The sequence below is a fragment of the Gossypium arboreum genome, unplaced genomic scaffold (assembly GCF_025698485.1).
Source record: "Gossypium arboreum isolate Shixiya-1 unplaced genomic scaffold, ASM2569848v2 Contig00213, whole genome shotgun sequence".
Classification (NCBI taxonomy): Eukaryota; Viridiplantae; Streptophyta; class Magnoliopsida; order Malvales; family Malvaceae; genus Gossypium; species Gossypium arboreum.
The window spans coordinates 125,001-133,786 of NW_026440330.1; the positions used below are offsets into that span (position 1 = coordinate 125,001).

Genomic DNA, 8,786 nt, shown 5'->3' on the forward strand with positions numbered 1-8,786 from the left:
CTCAACTATAAATAAGAGACCTCTTCCTCATTGTAAATCACTTGAGTTTTGAGCAATAAGAATTTTGAGAGCATTCTCTCAAATTTCTCTCTTGTGTTCTTATTTTCTTTGGCTTGTTCTTGTCTCATTCTTCTTTCATCTTGTTTGGCTTTTAAGGTGCTTTCGCTTAAGTTGTGTTTTGGGAAAATTTGTTGAATCCTTCTTTGTAGAAGTTAATGACTTAGGCATTTTTGGAGTAAGAAATCGCCTAAGGCCGCACGGATAGTGAGGCAAGAATCCTAAGTCCGTGATGCTTGGTATCGAGCCGGTTCGAAAGCACTTTTGAGATATGTCGAAAGAAGTTGTTGATCGAATGAGCCAATGGAGACCCGTGGGAGGGCTAGAAAGGCTAGTCGATCGAGGATATGTTTGTCGAGCTTGGAGATTCGAGTGGTCAATCTCGAGGAGTCCGTTGGTGACATGAAGGAGACACTCAAGAGGTCCTAACCCGTATGGAGGAACCGAGGAAGATAGCAAGGAGTTTGTGTTGGACTCCCTCGATCCACTTCGGACAAACCGACAGGAGGATGAAGCTCTTGAGGCCCGTTGATCGCCATGAAAGAAGAGATTGCCGAGCTTAAGGGGAGCCGTAATCTGTAAGGCTGCCTGGGAAGTGGGATGTTGGCTTCGGACCAAGCAACGCCATGTGGATGTTCCAAAACCCGAAGAAGTTCAAGGAGTTAGGTCCGCGAGAGAAGTGGACAACTTCTTGTGGGAATTGGAGCAATATTTTTGAGCAATTGGCATTGAGGATGATGCCACCAAGGTAAACACCGCTTCCATTTACTTTTTCGATGTTGCTCTCTTGTGGTGGAGACGAGGTCCACGGATGAGAAACGTGGAGGAACCACCATTGGAACTTGGGAGGAGTTCCAAAGAGAGTTGAAGAAGCGCTTTATCCACAACATGCCGAAAAGGAGGCTCGTGTTAAGTTGCGCTTGGCCACGCAACAAGGCAATCGCTCGAGATTATGTTCGAATTCAATGAGTTGATGCTTCAGATCTCAAACTTGAATGAGAAAGAAGCATTCTATTGGTTCGAGGATGGTTTAAAATGTGGGCCAAGCAAGAGTTGCGCCGCCTAGATATCACCGAATTGACAAGCTATGGCAAAGGCGTAAAATTTCTATGATGTTGGGGAAGAAAGTTTGATAATAACGATTCTTCCAAACCCAAGTCGGGACCAAAAGACAATGGTGGGGAAACAAGGATCAAAGGAAAAGAGCGACGAAGGCCCAAAGTCTAGTCAAGGTAAGCCTTGGGATAGAAAAGGACCAATGAAGTGCTATCTCTGCCAAGGCCCACATAGAATAAGTGTTTGTCCAAAGAGAGCCGCTTTTCATGCCATGGAGGCACGCAAGGAGACCAAGATGACACCAAAAGCCTCAATTCGATATTAGGAGGTGTCAAGAGAAGTCAAGCAATGGGTTGATGTTTGTGGACATCATCGTAGTCGGCAAAAGATTGAATGCACTTGTTGATAGTGGTGCATCCGATTTATTCATGTCTAAAGAAATGGCAAAGGAACTGGCCTTAGAATCGAGGAAGATTCGGACTAATCAAAGCGTAAATTCGTAAAGCATTCCCATAATGGGGTGGCAAAAGGGTGGAACTCAAACTTGGCGAGTGGATCGCAAAGCGACCATTAAGGTAATCCCACTTGATGATTACGATTTTGTAGTTGGATTAAGTTTACTTGATAGGCTTAATGCGGATATTCACCCTTCCGAGAACTACATGACAATCTCCGATGCAAATCAACGATATATGGTGAGAATGAAAAGGAAAGGAAGCATGGAGGAAAAACCTTATCGGCAATCCAATTTGCCAAAGGAGTCCGTCAAATGAAGTCTCCTACCTAGCTACCTTGAGAGACAATATGGATGATAAATTTGAGGGGGAAATTCCAAAGGAAGTGGAACGGTTGCTAAAGTCATTTCAAGATGTAATGCCCATGGAGTTGCCCAAAAGATTGCCACCAAAGAGGGAGGTGGACCACAAGATTGAGTGTTGCTCAACATCGAACCGCCAAAGAAGGGCACCATATCGAATGGCTCCATTTAACTAGAGGAATTATGGAAGCGATTGATAGAGCTTTTAGATGCCGGGTTCATTAGACCATCTAAAGCCCCATTTGGTGCACCTGTGTTATTTCAAAAGAAGCATGATGGATCTTTGAGAATGTGCATCGACTACAGGGCCCTAAACAAAATCACTATAAAAAACAGGTATCCCATTCCTCTTATTGCAGATTTGTTCGATCAACTTGGTAGCGCGAGATGGTTTACTAAGTTGGATTTGCGATCGGGGTACCACCAAGTGAGAATAGCCGAAGGGGATGAGCCCAAGACAGCCTGTGTAACTAGATATGGGTCCTTTGAGTTCTTGGTGATGCCGTTTGGGTTGACAAATGCTCCGGCCACATTCTGTACCCTAATGAATAAGGTATTACAACCTTTCTTGGATCATTTTGTGGTTGTTTATCTTGACGATATTGTGGTGTATAGTAAGACGTCAAGAACATGTGGGACACTTGGGGAAAGTGTTCCAAACTCTACGAGAAAATGAGCTATATGTCAAAAGGAGAAATGTTCCTTTGCCCAACGAGAGGTGCCATTTCTAGGCCATATTGTGGGAGGTGGCACGATTTGAATGGATGAAAGTAAAGTTCAAGCAATTGCCGATTGGGAGCCACCAACCAAGGTGAAGGAGTTGCGGTCTTTCCTTGATTAGCAAATTACTACCGCCGCTTCATTGAAGGCTATTCCAAGATCATCGCACCCTTGACGGACTGTTGAAAAGGGCAAAGTGTGGGATTGGGACCCTCGGTGTAAGAAAGCCTTCAACCAAGTGAAGCAAGCGATGACGAGTGAGCCTGCATCAAGATTGCCAAATTTTTCAAAGGCATATGAGGTACGCATGACGCTTCAGAGTATGCGATTGAGGGTGTTGATGCAAGATGGGCATCCGATTGCTTTCGAGAGTCGAAAGCTTAACGAGAGAGTAACGAAGATACACGGTCCAAGAAAAAGAGATGACGCAAGTGGTGCATTGTTTACGCACATGGAGACACTATTTGTCGGGTTCCGTGTTTGTGGTATTCACTCGATAATGTTGCAAATAGCTATTTCTTAACCCGAAAAAGTTGTCCAAGCTGTGCTCGTTGGCGTGTTTTCCTAGCGAGTTTGATTTTACCATGGAATACAAGCCGGGGAGTGCCAACATTGTGGCCGATGCACTTAGCCGAAAAATGGAATTTGCAACGATAAGCCAACCCGAGAGTCCCTTATTAAAGCGCATTCAAGAAGGACTGTCCCATGATCCCACGGCCAAAAATCTGATGGAGCTTGCTAGAGATGGAAAGACAAGGCGATTTTGGCTCGAGGGAGAATTACTATACACTCATGGGCGACGCCTATATGTGCCTCAACATGGGAATTCTGAAAAGAAGTCATGAAGGAATGTCATGATTCAAAATGGGCTGGCCATCCCTGAGTACACCGCACCTTGGCTCTATTGAGGATCGATTTTATTGGCCTCACATGGGTGATGATGTGGAGACCTATGTGAAAACTTGTTTAATATGCCAACAAGATAAGGTTGAGTTGAAAGCCCTCGCTGGTTTGTTACAACCGCTGCCCATTCCGGAGCGCCCATGGGAGAGTTTGTCCATGGATTTTATCACGTGCTTGCCTAAATCGATGGATTCATGAGTATTTTTGTTGTGGTGGATAGGTTTTCAAGTATGCAACTTTCATCCCCGCAACCAAGGAGTGTCCCACGAGGAGGCACTCGCTTATTCCTTAAACATGTGGTGAAGTATTGGGAGTACCACAATCTATCATCGATGATCGAGATGGGCGGTTCACGGGTCGATTTTGGACAGAGTTGTTCAAGTTAATGGGCTCGGACCTAAACTTTTCTACTAGCATGCATCCACAAACCGATGGGCAAACCGAACGAGTGAATGCATTGTTGGAGACGATCTTCGACACTATGTAAGTGCAACACAAAAGGATTGGCCAAAGTTGTTGGATGTGGCCGGTTTTCATACAATTTACAATAAGTGGGGCAACGAACCGTAGTCCGCTTGAGATAGTGACGGGCAATGTACCGCTACACCCAATGCAGCTTGTAACTCGTTATGCAGATCGAATCCAAAAACTTATCGATTTGCAAGGGATTGGCAAGAGCAAAACGATCTAGCTAGAGCTTGTCTACATAAGGCAAGTAAGCGCAACAAGAAATGGGCGGACCAAAATCGAAGGGACGTGCAATTTCAAGTTGGTGACCCAGCTTGCCAAACTACACCTGATTCTGAGACATGATGGGTTACACAAAGGACTCGTTCGGTGGTATGAGGGGCCATTTCGAATTGTGAAGAAGGTAGGCAAGGTGGCCTACAAGCTTGAGTTGCCTGAAAAGCTTAAAGTTCATCCAGTATTCCATGTGAGTATGCTTAAGCCATTCCATGAAGATGGAGGAGACCCAAATCAAGCAAGTCCGAACGAGCACCAATGGGGTAAAAGTCGCCTATGATCGAGAGGTCGAGAACATTGAAGCGGATCGTGTGGTCGACGTAGTACTACCGTCACATGGGCGCTGAATACTTAGTCCGATGGAAGGGATTCCTGATAGTGAGATGAGTTGGGAACCTTCAAGCCTTGTGGCAATTCCAAGACAAGATAGATCGATACCATGCGAGAAGACGCGACGAGGGCGCCGCTAGATTTGGTGGGGAGAATGTCACGGGTTGCGCATGGGAGCCCGCAACCATGACACATCTGTGTGAACTATCAAGAAGGAAGGAGGTTATTTGGCCCAATCGGACCGGCCATTGCTTGAAGAGATTGAAGGCCCATCTACAAGTTAGACAAATATGGAAACATGATCTTACAAGATATTATTTTATAAGATTACATATCTTAGATAAGATATGTAATCTTAGAAGATATGATTTTATATTTGGTGGTAGGTGCCCTTTAATCTTAGCCATTGATGTACTTAATTTTGTACTGCTGGATTTGGAGAGGCTCAACTATAAATAAGAGACCTCTTCCTCATTGTAAATCACTTGAGTTTTGAGCAATAAGAATTCTTGAGAGCATTCTCTCAAATCTCTCTCTTGTGTTCTTATTTTCTTTGGCTTGTTCTTGTCTCGTTCTTCTTTCATCTTGTTTGGCTTTAAGGTGCTTTCGCTTAAGTTGTGTTTTGGGAAAAATTCTGTTGAATCCTTCTTTTGTAGAAGTTAGGCTGACTTAGGCGTTTTTGGAGTAAGAAACTGCCTAAGGCCGCACGGATAGTGAGGCAAGAATCCTAAGTCCGTGACACTAGACGGTTCGATTAGTCTTTCGCCCCTATACCCAAGTCGATTTAACGATTTGCATCGTCAAGATCGCCGCGGGCCTCCACCGAAGTTTCTCGCTTCACCGCCAGCATAGTTCACCATCTTTCGTCCCGACAAGCATGCTCTCACCGAACCCTTCTCGAAGATCAAGGTCGGTCGGCGGTGCACCCGTGAGGGATCCCGCCAATCAGCTTCCTTACGCCTTACGGGTTTTCCAGCCCGCTGACTCGCACACATGTCGACTCCTTGGTCCGTGTTTCAAGACGGGCCGAATGGGGAGCCCGCAGTCGACGCCCGAGCACGCAGTGCCAAGCACGCCGAGACGGCGCGGCCGGATCCCACGATCGAGGCGACGACGTCTCCACAAGCGATCAAAGGCCCGGCTTGGGCCGCCGCCACACGCCAGCGTCGGTCCACGCCCGAAGCCGATCGGCGGACCGGCCTCGCTGCTCCACATCCGACCGGGCGATCGCCGCCCCCATCCGCTTCCTCCCGACAATTTCAAGCACTCTTTGACTCTCTTTTCAAAGTCCTTTTCATCTTTCCTCGCGGTATTTGTTCGCCATCGGTCTCTCACCAGATTTAGCCTTTGACGGAATTTACCGCCCGATTAGGGTCGCATTCCCAAACAACCCGACTCAGAGACAAGACTCGTGGTGCGACAGGTCCGCACGACGGGCTCTCACCTCTCGCGCCCCTTTCCAGGGACTTGGGCCCGGTCCGCCGAGGACGCTTCTCCAGACTACAATTGAACGCCGGTGGCGCCCGATTCTCAAGCCGGGCTTTTCCGGCTCGTCATTGCTACTAGGGAATCTGGTAAGTTTTTTTCCTCCGCTTATTGATATGTTTAAACTCACGGGTAATCCCGCCGACTGGGTCGCGATGCGATGCCAAAGGGTTTAAGGGTCTCGACGACAAACGCAAGACGACTCAACGAGGTTGCTTGCAAAGATTACCACCGATCGTCGCGACGATTATGTCGCCGAGGACTCAATTTAGGCCAACCGCCGGCCGGAGCGCACGGAGGCCAATTTGCCGCCATGTCCAACCGAGTCCCGAGGGATCGGGTTAGATGGGGCGACGGCGCGTGACACCCAGCAGACGTGCCCTCGCCTAATGGCTTGGGGCGCAACTTATGTTCAAAGACTCGATGGTTCACGGATTTCGCAATTCACACCAAGTATCGCATTTCGCCACGCTCTTCATCGGCGCGAGAGCCGAGATATCCGCTGTCGAGAGTCGTTCTATATACTTTGCAATAAAAGAACAACATCATCGAAGTTAATCGACACCGCGAACGGTGCGGCGACAAGAGATGTGTCCCTTTTTCATTTCGATTCCTTGGCGCGATTCGCGCCGGGTTTGTTCGCTTTGCATCGAAGAAGTTGATCCCGACATCTCACCCCACCCAATGGGCAAAAGGGATGACAAGACCGGCCGCCCGACACGCGGGTGGGGACAGTAACGATGCACCCGCACCACCTCCGATGTTGTATACAACGCGCTCACGGGTCGCTCGCTAGGCGTGTTTCGACAATGATCCTTCCGCAGTTCACCTACGGAAACCTTGTTACGACTTCTCCTTCCTCTAAATGATAAGGTTAGTGGACTTTCGCGACGTCATGGGCAGCGAACCGCCCACGCCGCCGCGATCCCAACACTTCACCGACCATTCAATCGGTAGGAGCGACGGCGGTGTGTACAAAGGGCGTGGGCGTAGTCAACGCGAAATGATGACTCGCTACTAGGAATTCCTCGTTGAAGACCAACAATTGCAATGATCTATCCCCATCACGATGAAATTTCAAAGATTACCCGGCCCGCTTCGGCCAAGGCTATAGACTCGTTGAATACATCGCAGAAGCAGCGTATGCCCGTAACATCTAAGGGCATCACGCACTGTTATTGCCTCAAACTTCCGTGGCCTAAAAGGCCATAGTCCTCTAAGAAGCTAGCCACGGAGGATCACCTCCATGTAGCTAGTTAGCAGTCGAGGTCTCGCTCGTTAACGGAATTAACGCATAAATCGCTCCACCAACTAAGAACGGCCATGCACCACCACCCATAGAATCAAGAAAGAGCTCTCATCATCAATCCTTACTATGTCCGACTCGTAAGTTTTCGTGTTGAGTCAAATTAAGCCGCAGGCTCCACTCGTGGTGCCCTTCCACAATTCCTTTAAGTTTCACCTTTATGACCATACTCCCCTAACCCAAAGACTTTGATTTTCATAAGGTGCCCATGAGTCCTAAAAGCAACATCCGCCGATCCTCGGTCAAGATCGTTTATGGTTGAGACTAGGACGGTATCCGATCGCCTTCGAGCCCCCAACTTTCGTTCTTGATTAATGAAAACATCCTTGGCAAATGCTTTCAGCTTGTTCGCCTTCATAAATCCAAGAATTTCACCTCGACTATGAAATACGTAATGCCCCGATCGTCCCTCGTTAATCATTACTCCGATCCCGAAGGCCAACACAATAGGATCGAAATCCTATGATGTTATCCCATGCTAATGTATACAAGCGTAGGCCCTTTGAGCACTCTAATTTCTTCAAAGTAATAAATACGAGGAACGACCTACCAATTAAGGCCAGGAGCGCATCGCGCAATAGGGACGAAAGCAGCATCGGTGCTCACCGTGAGGCGGACCGGCCGACCCACCCCTAAGTCCAACTACGAGCTTTTTAACCGCAACAACTTAAATATACGCTATTGAGCTGGAATTACCGCGTCTGCCGGCACCGACTTGCCCTCCAATGGATCCTCGTTAAGGGATTTAGATTGTACTTATTCCAATTACTGCACTCATAGAGCCCGGTATTGTTATTTATTGTCACTACCTCCCCGTGTCGATTGGGTAATTTGCGCTACCGCCGCCTTCCTTGGATGTGGTAGCCGTTTCTCGTGCTCCCTCCTAATCGAACCCTAATTCTCCGCCACCCGTCACCACCATAGTAGGCCACTATCCTACCATCGAAAGTTGATAGGTAGAAATTTGAATGATGCGTCGCCGCACAAAGGCCATGCGATCCGTCGAGTTATCATGAATCATCGAGCAACGGGCAAAGCTCGCGCCGACCTTTTATCTAATAAATGCATCCTTCCAGAAGTCGGGTTTGTTGCACGATAGCTCTAGAATTACTACGGTTATCCGAGTAGCAAATACCATCAAACAAACTATAATCGATTTAATGAGCCATTCGCAGTTTCACACCTCAATTTGTTCATACTTACACATGCATGGCTTAATCTTTGAGACAAGCATATGACTACCTGGCAGATCAACCAGTAGCATTCCTCCATGACGTCGACATCGCATGGCTCTCAACATGCAAAGCGTGAGCAACGAAGAGGCTATAAAAGAGCACGAGCATCGTCCGTGTCAAGAGACAAAATGCA

The 8,786-nt window shown here is 47.6% G+C and overlaps 1 non-coding gene across 1 annotated transcript; it reads right to left on the reverse strand.

Annotated features, from left to right (window-relative positions):
- Positions 1–6,473: 6,473 nt before the first annotated feature.
- LOC128288423 (5.8S ribosomal RNA) lies at positions 6,474–6,626 on the reverse strand. The gene has a single exon (XR_008278748.1). It is a non-coding gene; the product is annotated as a 5.8S ribosomal RNA (ribosomal RNA).
- Between the last annotated feature and the right edge of the window lie 2,160 nt (positions 6,627–8,786).